Source organism: Sinohyriopsis cumingii, chromosome 6 (assembly GCF_028554795.1).
Source record: "Sinohyriopsis cumingii isolate HCF-2022 chromosome 6, ASM2855479v2, whole genome shotgun sequence".
In the NCBI taxonomy this organism is placed as follows: domain Eukaryota; kingdom Metazoa; phylum Mollusca; class Bivalvia; order Unionida; family Unionidae; genus Sinohyriopsis; species Sinohyriopsis cumingii.
The window spans coordinates 16,680,966-16,696,209 of NC_142966.1; the positions used below are offsets into that span (position 1 = coordinate 16,680,966).

General features: G+C 34.0%; 1 long non-coding RNA gene across 1 annotated transcript in view; it reads left to right on the forward strand.

Annotated features, from left to right (window-relative positions):
- The first annotated feature begins 1,635 nt into the window (after nucleotides 1-1,635).
- Nucleotides 1,636-15,244, forward strand: part of LOC149796428 (uncharacterized) — a 68,504-nt gene continuing 54,895 nt past the window's right edge. The window contains exon 1 of the long non-coding RNA XR_016421432.1: nucleotides 1,636-1,879. This is a non-coding gene — a long non-coding RNA (uncharacterized LOC149796428). The remainder of the gene's footprint in view (nucleotides 1,880-15,244) is intronic.

Consider the following 15,244-nt stretch of genomic DNA (forward strand, 5'->3'; position numbering starts at 1 on the left):
TTGATTAGCTGCAACCGTTGGAACTTGTCCAGCTATATAAATACCCAGTATGTTCAAAGAAATGCAGCCCATTGTAAAGCACTCATCTCTCTTTTCATTCCTTAAAACTCTGTATGGATCTTGCACGCCACCAACAAAACGGGCATGGTTTCAATTTTAACGTATAGGAGTAAATGCATTCATCTCTCTAAAGAAGAGAATGCAGACAATTGCTGTCCTCTCAACTGAAAACCATCCGTCCAAATGAAATAATACAAATATTCGGTAAGAAAAACATTCAGTCTGGGAATCCAAAGCGTGATACGAATGCAAAACAGCACCGACGTATTTCTTCCATCCTCATAAACAATTTTTCGCATCCAGAAATAGTCCCTTAAGACAAATATCCAACAGCTGGGATGCTATTTCTTCTGTTGTACCCAATACTGCATCTGTAGTGAATATCCATGGTGGAATCAACGTTCATTTTCGTGGAAACGTAAACATTCCCACTACAATCCACGTATTTAGCGTATCATCCATTCATCTGAATAAGCGAATTATACGACATCACATAAGAATGTCCATTAGAGACCCAGGGTTGGAAAATGTTGTCAGCTGTGTAATAAACAGAATCTTAAATGGCCAATGCTTTAATATTAAAATTAAGAAACTCGGTGAAGAACTTGTAACTTTTCATGCCAAGGTTATCAAAATCTGGAAATCATTCAACACCTTTCCTCCATTTACATTTGTAATTTCCGCCAATATGTCTTGTACAAAATACTTGTTTCAGCTGTGAAGAATAAAATGGGCTGACATTTATTGTTTCGTGATGGATATTTTCTTATATCTAAAATACTAGCAGCACTTCAGCAGTATTAAACATAATAATGCGCTGAAAACATCAGGAGCTCTGCTATAGTACAAATTGCTGTATTAGCTATAGTAGCAAACAATACTATTAGTAACAGTTGTTGTGTTGTTGTTGTTGTTGTGAATTGTTCAGTAATTGATTTAAGATTGTTTTACAACCATGAGAACAAAACAATAAATAAAGTTTCAATGAACAATACACGTCATCATCTATCCTATATCATGTTAGAGTGAGAAACTATCTGCAAGAGATCTCTATTAATACCAGGAATCAAAACAATTATTACAAAACGTAATGGTTCCAGAAATCAAAACAGTAATTACAAAACTTATTTCAAAACTTAATGATCATAGAAATCAAAACAGTTATTACAACACCTAATGATCCCAGAAATCAAAATAGTTATTACAACTCTTAATGATCCCAGAAATCAAAGCAATTATTACAAATCTTAATGATCCCATAAATCAAAGCAATTATTACAACAATTAATGATCCCATAAATCAAAACAATTATTACAAAACTTAATGATACCAGAAATCAAAGCAATTATTACAGAAACTAATGATACAAGGAACGCTTATAGAATAAATACCCAGGTGTACATTACATTCCATTTCAGTATTGTCCAAAATACGTCTCTGATAATTAAATGTGGTTATGATATTGACGTCATGTAATTCAGAGGGACACAAATGTATCTAGCAGAACAATCCCTTGGGCTCTTGTTTCTTTTGTTTTTAGCGTGATTTGCCGAGCGGAGGCGTATAAATAGAACGTCCAATCGACCATCGATCACACAGTATTTATCAGCGAAGAGTTCCAGAGTTGACTATCTTCAGATCACTTGCCTGCGGTTGTTGAAGGTCTAGCTGAGGACAAGAAAACGCTGTGTGAATCTGTTTATGTTTAATTCCGAACCTGCTTGAAATAGTGTTCATATTGGACTAGCATGATGCGCTTTCTGATTTGTGTGTGCACATTTTTTACTGTCCTCGAACTCTCCGCTGCATACTGGATCGGTATGTAACCTTACATTCCTTTCTTCTGGTTGTCTAATATTTGATGTATAATACATATACGAATGGTGGTAGTCACGTAACGTTCAATAAGAATTAATTGTAGATGTGTGTATATATACTTTTTCTGACCTTTTTTAACACCGATAAATGTTGTATTTGCCCCAAATTCATCTGAAGTGTACATTGAGCGGAAATATAAACTTGGCCATATTTTGAGCAAGAGATTATGATTAGCACATTATATATATATATATATATATATATATATATATATATATATATATATATATATATATATATATATATATATATATATATATATATATATATATATATATATATATATATATATATATATTCGATAGATAACGTAGTCATAAACGCTTTAATTTTATTCCGATATCTATATAAAATTAATATTTGAAATTAAATAAACTACGCCTGGGTTTATTTTCTACATGAAAACAAAATCATTTAGAACAACATCATGTTCGCTCCAAGACCAAATAAAGAACACATTGCGCGTCCAATGTACATGGAGGTGTTGGAAAGGCGATTTTGCACCAGTTTCTGATAACACTTCGCAGAAACGCGGACAAGTAGTCACTGATGGGTCTGAGCGAAGTTTCTTGACTGAAATAAATTTCGCTAACTGTTAAGAAATAAATTTAAACCTATAATTGTCCTCTCAATCTCTTATTTGCATTTACCACATGCGTTATTCTTGGCACAAGAAGATGAAAATGTCCCATGGGCTATACGGATGCGAATTAATATCGAGTCCTAATCCATCCATACAGCTAGGAGTTAAAGAGCAGAGAGGCATCTATTAATCAACAAGACATAATCAGAACTAATAAAAAGATACGGTGGAAGAATATCGAACTAACAGTACATGCAACTTGAGAGGAAAAGCACAGACAGGGATGGAAACAATAATTTTGTGATGATTATTTGTCTTTGGGGAGAGAAATAAAACGCATTAATGTCAAGCATATAACCTGATATTTTGCAAATTATTTCCATAAAAATGAGATAAAGAGTTAGTGTAAGCTGTTGGTTACTAGGAAACAGTTTTAAAATGGGATGTCAGTTATCACTCTGACACATGCAATTGATTTTATTGATATTTAAAACCATTACCCTTCCACACCTCATTGATATTGGTGAACCTCTAAATTCATATGATAAAGTTGACATTCACCTCTAGATTAGAGCTGAATTTTTTTATAAAAAAAATCTATATCTAAAGTTAAAAAACAGTGCCATTAAACAATTTTGGTTTTAAAAAAAATGTTTAAAGAGCAAGTAAAAGTAATGTAAAAATTACTTAGTTCTGTGGCGCTGTGAAAGTGTATTGATACTGAACTGTCGTCAGATAGTGATATGGCTGTTTAAGCCCAGTCATATATCCTGAAACACTGACATGAAATTTTAAGTGAATGAATCACATTGTTTTATGTCTTGGCCAAACTCGGCTTCAAAACATTTACTTTCATCGCACCGTATCAACCTTTATTCAATATGCTTCTATTTATAATTTTGTTTCCTAAACCTTGATCCTTGACATATTTTTCACGTTATTTCTGACTTTCACAACTTACGACATCTATGACACTGAGCACGATATCTGATCTCTGCCTAATAGAGCTTTTGACTCGATGATTTGAATAACATGTTATCCAGAGTAACGGATCAGTCAAGATTTTAGTATTGTCTCCCTCATGCTTACACGGTTTTCTGCATGCTTCCCTTGGAGTTATTATTATTATTATTATTATTATTAGCATTTTGAACACGCCTCGGATAGCATCATATGGCATATACCAACTAAGATAAATAATTATCCTAGCAGGTATTTCCATCTTAAGCAAAATATCTTGGTCTCAATGCATACTTTAGTTCGGTCTTACAATAACAAAAAAAAAACCACCTTCCATTAAACGCAGAAGCAATGTAACACTATTGCGTTTTTGAAGCAAGTTTGGTGTGAGAACTTTAAGGTAATGGAATACACGTATATTATTATTGTATTAAAAGAATTGTAATGTTCGGGTTTTGTCATTTTGTCCACTTAGTCTTTGCATATAAGAGAGCGCGTTTAATTTAGCTTAATGACTTCACATATTCTTTCAGTGTTTGCTGTATAATACCTTAATGAAACCGTACATGACCCACTGACTGCGGATGCCAGAACATTTTTAGCTTTTATCTTCAACATTGTCGTTCAAATTATCTAATCGTTACCTGCGTATTTATCATATAGTTGTGGTGAGTACAAATGTGTAGCAATTGTAGAGATGTTTAAGTGACTAACATAAGGTAATTCCTCTAAACAATGACCTGAGATGACAAATCTTCCGTTAGTGAAACTAATATTCCACTTTGAGTTCTGCTTCAACCAAAGTTCTATTTAGGTTCTTCGTATGCTTCATGGACCATGACCAGTTCATTTAGAACATGCAGGTCTTAGTGTGGCTTGATAATAAATTTATGTTTACTTTATGTAACTGCGATGATAAAAGATTAAATTAGTTTGAAGATTTGATAATATTGGTAGTGTTCAAAATGAACACCCACATAAATTAGAAACAACACGTTTTATCAAAGTACCTATTTTATTATATTTTTAAACCAATGATGAAAGTAGATATCAGCGCATGAAATTGAAGTTCCATGTATCATGGTATGAGGCATTCTATGACTAATTGTTATAATGAGAAATGTGGCTGCTTAAACCACTGTGCGGTAAATTCCTAACAACTAAAACAAAACTTGTTAACTAATCAGAGTTTCATAGGCCGCTTTGGCTTTTTACTATAAAATAGATGAACCATATCAATACTGGTTTATATCTTAATAAATTGCTAAGCATATTGTAAGTAGAATCGAAATCAGATAAGTACGTGTAAAAATATTGATCCCAGTGTAATTAGATTTTATCTTCATAATACAGCCAGACAATAAAGATTTCTTTCTGAAATTAGATAACAAAATTACTGCAAACTGATAACCTCCCACCACCACCCTGAAAAAGCCCCCTAGGATACAAGCCTCCTCCTGACAGGGGTAAGACAAAAGCGATTAGGAAGAAGGAAAAAGCCCCTTGGTCTTGTTATTTAAAGTATTATGCATTTTTGTTTTTCATGTTTGTGTAAATATTTAAGTATATGATTCAGATTTTATTAATGCATATATGGTTTCTATATTATTTACTATGATGCACAATGGCTTACATAGCACCATTTAATAACTTCTTAAAGTGTATAATGTAATTTTGCTTCTTGTGTAATGACTACGAAACAATTAAATAAAATATTTTATATATTTTCATTTGATACAATACAGACAAATTTTCATAAGGATTAAAAAAATTAAAAAAATTATTGAGCCCTTCTGTGTATCTCACATTAAGGTAACAAATCGTTACTACAGAGAATAATCCAATATGCAAAACATATTCAAGCACATTCATATTATCATTTCAATACATAATTAAAGAAACGCTCCGGTGGCCTAGTGGTTAGAGCGTGCGCCTTGGATGCGGGAGGTGGTGGGTTCGATCCCCGGTCGAGTCATACCAGAGATTTACAAAAATGGTACTAACAGCTGTCTCACTTGGGGTTCAGCATTACGAGGTTAGTGTAAGGACTGGTCAGCCTAGTGTCAGGATAATGTGACTGAGTGGGACATCATGCTACATGTCTGCAGCATGATGCCCCAGTGCTAGACATCACTATAAACTGCCACATTGCAGACATTGTAGCGAAATGACTGAAATGTGTTTAAAGCTACGTTAAAAATCAAAATCACATCACATCACACATCACATAATTAAAGCCAAAATATTCTACAAATTAACAGTTTTAAAGAGCAAGTCATTAATACAAAACCATATGGTTTGAACAAATATAGTTGTATTTAGAGAAAACAATCAAGTATATTTCATCATTTTAATGTTTTATTTCACATTCAGATGCTGTTCTGATTCATTGCACCTTTTGCTCAAACAAAGATAGTTACCCAATTCAACATGGATAACTAAACAGTAACTGTTTCAGCGTGTCTATATGTAGATTTATAGAATTAAAAATATAAAGCATGGGATAACAACTATATTACGTAGAAAAATAAACACTGTAAATAACAAAGATCAAGGGACTTTTGTCTTTTCCTCTTGTTGGTTTTGTCCTACCCCTTTCATGGGGCTTCTGTCCTTACCCCAGTAAACTAATAGTGATGTCGTGTAAAAAAAAACACCAAAGTACCTAAGTAAAAAGTTCTTTCAATCAAATGTATGCATTCTAACGTTGATTTACTTTCTCAATCTATGTCCATCGTAGTCTGCATTGGCCAAATTATTGAAGAGTTCTTTTATATATATCAGTGAGAGACATTTGCTCAGTGTTACGTGGCAAAACGGGCAATTACAATATAGCCTGCAATAAACAAGGGTTTATTATGTTGGCACTAAATACATTTCTACTGCGGTTGGTGGGATTTTAATGTAACTTTAACAACTTTAGTCATATTGCTAGAATGTCTGCATTGTGGCATCATGTCCCATCCAGTCATATACAAACACTAACCTCGTAATCCTGAGCGCCAAGCGCAAGGCAGCTGCTAGTACCATTTCAATACGTCTTCGGTATGACTCGGCCGGTGTTCGAACCCGTGACCTCCCAATACCACTTAGGCCATCGGAGCGATCGCGGTTACTATGAATTATTGCTTTGACATATTGTGCAAAGTAAGTATATCATGATCATTTCGAATTAACCAGTGAACAAGCATGCTCTGTTTATATTGTTCGTTTATACCAACCCACTCACGTTTATTTACATGTGTATCATTTCAAATATTTTCCGTTCCTGATACTCGGAAAAAATAGTGTTACAGTAAACCAATTAAAGACACTGTTAAAGCGGATTACTATCCTAATCAAATTTAAGGCTAGTGAATAGAATTTCTTAGACAAATCTAAAAAGAAATGGCTTGCAGACATTACAAAAGTACTGATACGGTGCGACCGTCGGGCCAATTTGTATGTTATTGAACATACTATTAAATTACCATCGCGCAAACAGGACATTTGACGCAAATGAATGTCTGGCCAGTAAATATGTCACAATGGAACTTAATAGGCACTGTTCAATAATTGAATATGTTGCCCAGACCACTACATGTTGATTTGAATCTGCAATTTGCCAGCTATAAATATTTAAACTACTTCAACAAACTCAAGCCACACGCGAATGTTTCTCACAGAACAACTAATCTTAGTCTATTTAATTCAATGAGTCACTTTGGCCATGCAATTTATTCTTATCTTCGCTTCGTGTTAGTTTAGTCAAAACAAGCGGCTCTGACTGACTTACAACAAGAAGAATACATCGAACACAATTCGATGATGAAATGTATATTTCATACATACACACACATTTGCAGATTGGCATCCATATATCCATCCACACGCACGCACGCACGCACGCACACACACACACACACACATACATACATACATACATACATACATGCATGCATGCATACTTACTTTCTTACTTACTTACATACGCCGTAGTTGCTTAGTGGAATACGTTGAATTCGTTATCGAAAGGGTGCGGGATTAGATTCCCAACATCGGATCAGCCCTGGTCATCTAACGAGATAGTAATTTAGACTCTTCATATGAAATTTAACGCCTGATATCACAACAAATAACATCAGCAGTGCCGATATACTACTCCGATAGAAAATCAATTAGAAACTCTGCAGAGATAGTAGCATTAGTATTGTAGACATAAAGAAGTGTAAACATCACACATGAAGCATAGACTCATTTCCATACATACTTAAAACAAGCCTTTTGCACAGAGGGTAAAACATGGTTTAACGTCCATATAAAGAAACATGCATCTAAATACATACATGCAATACATTGAATATACCATGGTTTAGCCATTTGCTATGCGTATGTTTTGGGAAAAAGTTTAATGAAATAAACAAGATAAAAACAGTCAAGAAACAGGTAGTAATGTATTTCACATTTTGAATCACTGTTAGAATAATTCACGAGAAAAAGGCAATAGAAATTAAATCACCACAACAATCTTTGCCCCTATTGCGCAGAATATAAAGTAATTCGTGTATCCAATATTATCCTCTAATATTTGTTTTAGAATCAGAACAATGATCAAAGCAAAGTACCGAGATGATCTCGTAAATTGATGAAAACCAAACTGTACTGTTTGATGTGAAACATTATTGCCTGAAAATGATTGGTAATTATACAAGAGAATCAAGGGAAAAAAATTCACACATCAAAGATAACGATTACAGTTTCCATACATTGGATGTTAATGCAAGTAATTTCAAATAGTTTAAGGAAGTAGGATTCAAAACTATTCAGACACAATATTACGAGATAAAGTCATAGTTCCAATAATTGTCGAACAAAAGAATTGGCTTTCATGTTTGGTAGAGCTTGCAGTTCATATCCATTCTGGAAGATCATGGCTGAAATTAGTGTGAGGGTTTATCGCACTTTCATCAAACAATATAGCCGAAATATCTCTTAGAGTTTCTTTACAATGTCTCCGATAGTAATAAAACTTACCCATTGCAGTCTCTTTACTGTCACAACTGAGTTAGCATTAACTTAATTGAATCTATTCTTAAAGAACTACCACATGAATGTTCACTGAGAATGAAAACCACCATTGTAAGGAAACTGTACAAAAGGCAATCAGCTCCAACGCTTGAGACCACATATGTTACGATAACTGAAAAATGAACAAGATTGATTCTAAATCTAACGTGTCTAATAAAATGAATGGAAAATTACCTTCAAATAAACTTATTATTTTAGTCAGTTTTTGTTTTCAAAACATTTATCCAGAATTATGCATTTCTCGCGTAATCATTATCTTTTTCGCATTTTGCGAGTTTTGCCAACTCTGAATTGAATTTTTCCATCCTTCCTGATTACAATAAGACGTTTAAATGTCGGCGTATTAAATATTGTCATAGACAATGTTTGAAGGCTTCAGAATCACGGTACATGAGATATTAATTGGACTATCCTTCTTCCCTGTACACTTTTCTTTGCTTTGACTTATTTGGCCTTTACAATTTCTTTTCGTAATGCCATAGATTAGACGTGTAACTTGATTTATGACAATTGTTGTCTTAAATAGCACTATTCATTGTAATAAGCATTTCTCTCTAGCACATAAGGATACCATCACAATCAACAGTACAGCTTAATTTCACTTTCAAATCTGTTTTTGTTACAAATATTTTATCATGATGTATTCATATAAGTCGTAAAGCATTTTTTCATACAAGCATACTGTGTAATAGATGTTCAGTTTTGGTTCGTTAGACTATTATACATATTACATAAGACGTTACACTATGATTCGATCTACACATTCCTTGGGCTAGTATAGTGGCATATCCAACTACCTTGGTGTGCAGATGAACGCAGTATTTAAATATTTATTTTCAGTGATATCACCATGCGTAACATGTGAATAACCTGTATCTAAACAAAATGTCAGGAAGTTGATATAGCCGTGAACATGATGTATTTCAAGGATAACCGAATTCAGTGTAAGCTTTGCATAATGTCAAGAAATAATCACCTTCGCATTTTAAACAATACAAGCAAAACTGGTAACATGACTGGCTCTTCGATGTAAAAGAAAATTATTTTTTTTAAAACAACTCGTGGGGCTCATTAAAGGTGTATTGTCAAACTCGTGAATTTTGTTTCAGTATGGTTTCATCGATCTGTAGTTATAAAAGCAAGCAACTGAACACCGTCATTTCTTCAGATTCATAAACGGTGTTATTAGACATGGATCATAAAGTCAAAGTTAGCAGGGATTAGGGTTGACTATATATTTGACACAAATTGTACAATATTTAAAACTTGACATTTTTAGTACAATGCCTTTGTGTACTGTTTTGAACACATTACATAATTATATGTTGATTCATTTCGAAAACAATCTGCATATATACACACTGTTTAATGTAAATTTACTCGTCTATCACACATCTATTGTAAATGCTACTTCAGTAGCAGTTAATTTTTTCTAATTGTCCAGTGATTCTGAGCGAAAGTTGATTAGGTGCGTTAAAATTGCATATAGTAAAGATTTTATCCGGGAAAAATTCATAATTAATTCTGTAGTTGTTAACATAATATACGTTCAATGAATACAAATTTAAACAAGCCTGAATATAACTTTTGTTTATAAAAACCTTTGTACCGTATACTTTCTCTATTTTTACGTCTTCCATATTGTGAACGAAATGATCAACTAAAATTACTTCACTGACTTCAAATATTTCTCCAATAAAGTTTGGAATATAGCCCCTTGCAAAATTTAACTTGTTTTCCTATTTCAAATTAGGAGATCCAAATGTATCATTTGTTAGTGAATGGAATAAATTGTTATATGTTTTGATTTCCATTCTTCCTCACTTTCTAATTTTTTTTTATGAGTTGGGGACGGTGGTTGGATGGGTGTGGTTTGCGTCACTCATTTGCCTTTGGTAAAAAGTCACAGTATTTGATATAGTTACGTTTATTGAAAATTTAAACATTGTTGTCCATAATGCTTGAACAAAGCTTTCCACTACACGTGCCTTTTGGTCTTAAGAAGCTGCTAAGTATTAAAAGTTTTCTTTTCCCAGCAAATCCATAACGTTTCGGTCGCAAACTTATTTACCTCAACAAACTGTACCCTTGCTCGTTTTTAGCACAACTGTCTCTGTCATAATTTACTTGTATCCATTTTTATCCTGTCAATATGCACACATATCAGCAAGGACTGCTTGCTCCTAGGCATTCGCGTAACAAAGAAACCTGTTTTGCATGGAATCCTTTTTCTTACTAGCTTCCGCAATGTGTAGTAGACAATACAAATTACCTGTTCCTTCAATTCTGGTTAATCGGCTTTCTATTTGTTGTGGACCCAAGTAAAGATCTTTATTTCCTTCCTTTAAAGGGCCTCAAACTTTTATCAATGTAAGCTTTAGAAAAATATATAGAGAATACTTTGTGCTTGATACAAGAGCTTAAATTTTCTAAAATTCAATACCTTTGCAATATTTAAAATATATTCATGATTTAACATTTATGTAAACTTTGCCATTCCTATGGTCGATTCTAAAAGATCTACTTCATACACTGAGTCAACAGTTGTTGTTTATTCTCTATAAATCATTGATGTCTTTATGTTGACTCATCATGCACTACATACTTAGCTGAAGAAAAAAAAATGTTTTCATAAACAGGTGCGTGATATACTTATTCTTCCTCATCCCTACTGTTTAAATCATATTGCCCAATAGGATCGACGATGTATTCTCATCATTATATGTAATATATACATGTAAATTAATATCTTTCCATTGGCATTTTTGTTTATTTTTTGTTTATATTTCAAATTAGAACATCGACATTTTTGAGAGAGTCATTTTCTAACTATCTTTCACAGTCGTTGTATTTTCTTCAAAGATTGTAAACAAATACACATTATATATTGATACAGACATTATTTATTTCGTGTTAAGCTCATTGAATATTTACGTCCAGTTTTTGAAGAGTGCCGAATTGCAATCAATGCAGATTTGTGTCTTTATTTACGATCTGTAATATAAATAATTCAGTGTTTTGCTTTACACAGTCTGTCCCTTCGCTAAGAGTACTGTCAGCTTGATTAGTCTAAGAATGGTAATTATTTTAAAAATGCCCCGGGTAGTATAGGTTGGTCAAGTAATTATAATAATTTTCAGAAAATATTACGAGTATTGCTAATTGAGTGGTTATCTTAGATTTGTTTTCGTTTATGAATACATCCCTGTATTGGATTTTTAAAAAAAAAAAACAGTTATTCAAGTTTTAGAATCACACGTATATATATATATATATATATATATATATATATATATATATATATATATATATATATATATATATATATATATATATATATATATATATATATATATATATATACTCTCTCTCTCTATCTGTTTCTGTCTCTCTGTGTCTGTCTCTCTCTCTCTCTCTCTCTCTCTCTCTCTCTATCTATCTATCTATATATATATATATATATATATATATATATATATATATATATATATATATATATATATATATATATATATATATATATATATATATATATATATATAAAGAGAGACAGAGAAAGAGATAGTTGATAAAACTTTTATATTTTTATGAAAAAACAACTGTGAATGCAATACACACTTATTTTTATAGTTCTGCCGTATATTTTTATTAATTGCATCTTGCATGACCCGAAGTCGATTAATGTCTCTCAAGTTCGATGGACACTGATACTAGCCTTAAAATTATTTGTGCTTCTGCGTGGAATTTGAATCAAAGATAATTTGAAAATGTTGATTTCTGCAAATTCTGCTAGCATGTATAGCGTTATAAATAAAGTTATGAGATTTATCAAAGACAATACTTCACTAGAAGTTCAGTATTACTTGGATACCTGGCAATGCACAGTTTATTTAGACCACCGAGTGATTGGATAGACAGGTCTTCGTATACATTACCGTCTTATTGTTGTCAATGTGCCCATGACTTGGAAAACCCTTCTCTTGAAGGTTTATATTTGGCTCTGTAAAAGTATATAACGGTGAAATCTCGTCTGCGAAACATGCATGCTTGCAAATAAATGGAATACATAATGCAATCATAGATCTATCAACATTTTCATCGTATTTCGTTGCATTTAAGTAAATACTGTATGCATTTCTTTGCTTCTCTGGTGTCACCCATGTTGCTACAATGACCATCAATCGTTCAGCCGCAATCGTTCAATCGTTCCGCGACAGTGCAATTAACCTAAGTGTTAAGATAAACTGTGCGCACTGTGATTCATACGTTTTCAGAATGTCACTGTCAGAAATGTATTTAAAACATGACCAACAAAACGGCATCACATTTCATTTCTTCTTGGTGCAGAAGAGGGTAGTTCATAAATTTAATGGTATGGTTGGATGGTTGCATACTTATTATGTTTCTGTGATATATATAGTTTCATTAAATCTGAATTGACTTGACAAGAGACAGTCAAACTGACTCATAATGACACTTTTACATTATCACCAAAGACGTCAAAAGTATGTCAACTGCTCTCATCTTAACTTTATCTCGAATTATTGACGTTTTAGTCCCTTCTGGAATGTACGTCAGATTACTTTCCGCAATATGAGCTATTTAGTTTCTCGCACGAGATGTAATTAGAGCCCCACTGCCGTACGCTTTAATGCGACATTATATAGGTACATGATGAGTGGGAATCGAAACCACGCATGCAATCATCATGATTCAGTAGCGCATGAGACGTCTGGTGGGAATAATACCATCATCTTGACGCCCCTCCGGTTGTGTATGTACAGGCTCTTCGGGGTATTTGATTACTAGACTAGCGGAAATCGGCCCGCACACCCATCTTGATGTCCAAGAAAGTCAGACAGAGAGAGGACTTGCAAAGGGCTCCTTACATAAACCTGAACGCTCCTGAACGCCCCGTTGGTATTTATGACACAATTTTCGCCAATTTCGGGCTATTTATAATTGCCGTTTTAGTGTTAGCCACCTTCGTCATTAGAGTCAAGCCGTTTAGATGTTAATTTTCCTATATCCACAAACATTTAGAATCTACAAGTTCCAAAAAGGTTAAATTGCGGGGTCAGGTGACTATGTTATAATTTCAAGATCGTTGGTTAAGATTAAAGAAAACTTTGACATGTGTTCGAATAGATCGTACTGGATAATTCTATTTAGGATTATCGAGACATGTTTTCTTGCCAAATAGAAAACCTAGATCAGGGAATTAGGAGTATTTGATAGCCCTTGAAAGCTGTTTTTATTTCTCCTGAGGACTGTCGTGCAGGATATGTGGAGGCGGCTCGTATTCTCTTCAGAGACGCTGTTTCAAGGGGCCTGGATCCACAATGTTAGCCCATATACATGGCCTAAGAGATTGCGGGCATGAAACGGTAGCTTTTCTTAGTGCATGATATTTGATTAGTTCCATGCCTGTCATAGCTACTTCAGTTACTGGACACCTCAAAACCATTTCACCCTTCTTCTTGTAGTTGGTAGTAAGTTTCTTAACCTGCGCTCTGGTTGTATAGCTCATTTGTTATCCACTAAAACATCGAAGTCTTCTTAAAAGGTAGTACCATCTACTGGGTCCGTTCATAGGTCCTCGAGACCGAAATCTTGAGAAAATCCTCTGGCGAGTTAGTTAATTTCACCTCGTCTGGCCGCTTCCTTTGTTGCCGCCTTTAGTGAAGAGGTCTTTATTGGAGATCGGGTTCCATTTCTCGCTGTGATCTCTTGTAGGTGTTGTTCTTCCAAAGTGGCCATAACCTTCTGCCTTGTCCCTTGTTGGTTTTCGTTTCTTTTCGGATTAGAGGTTGTATATTTGGTTTCGTTTTTTGCGTACAACGATTCCCTAGGGTGATTTATTTATATTGTGCAATATTTCGAAATAGTGAGTTCGGTTCATCCTTTGCTTCACGTCCTAAGTGCTTTCAGTGGGTAAATCGAATGCTTCCAGTGCACAGACAATATATGACGACTTCGTCTGTGTATAAATGCCTCACCGTAAGATTAAATCTTCACATTATGGAACGTCTTGTCAGTGAGGAGTCTACTTCTTGCACATATTCAGTCGTAGAGCTGACCTGAGTGACCCGAATGATCACAGAATGATCAGAGTTATCGGAGTGGTCGGACTGACCCGAGTGACCAGAGTGATCAGCTGTAGAGCTGAAAAGAGCGATCAATTATCGGAGTGATCGGAGTCTACCCAACAAATCGACCATAGCAGCTGTGAAGCTGAACCGTTGTAGCTGTACATCAGAATATACAGTGTTGCTGGTCGAGTAGCAGGTGATCGAGCGTCGCTGACCGAGACTGGTGGGCGCTAGTTGCTTGATTGACCAACCTGGAATACTGACGGCTTGATTGGCCAGTGTGACTGGTAGCCGAGTGTGCTGTTGACGGAGTGTATAACTCCGTACATGTAATCTATAAACAGTGGGTTCATTTCCAGGGTTTGTAAAACCCAGTGTGCTTTTGTGACTGTAAAGATAATTTGTATATCTGTCTCTTTTTGTTTACATAATTTCACTATCTGAGTAAATATATTTTACTCTATGAGTAAAATATTACATTTCTTTAATATTTGAGTAAAACACATCATTATTTCGTTGTGAAATTATTATGAATTATTCACCCCTTGTGCTTGTACTGTGCAAAGTCATTTATTCGCATTTTCATTATTATATTAAGTCCGT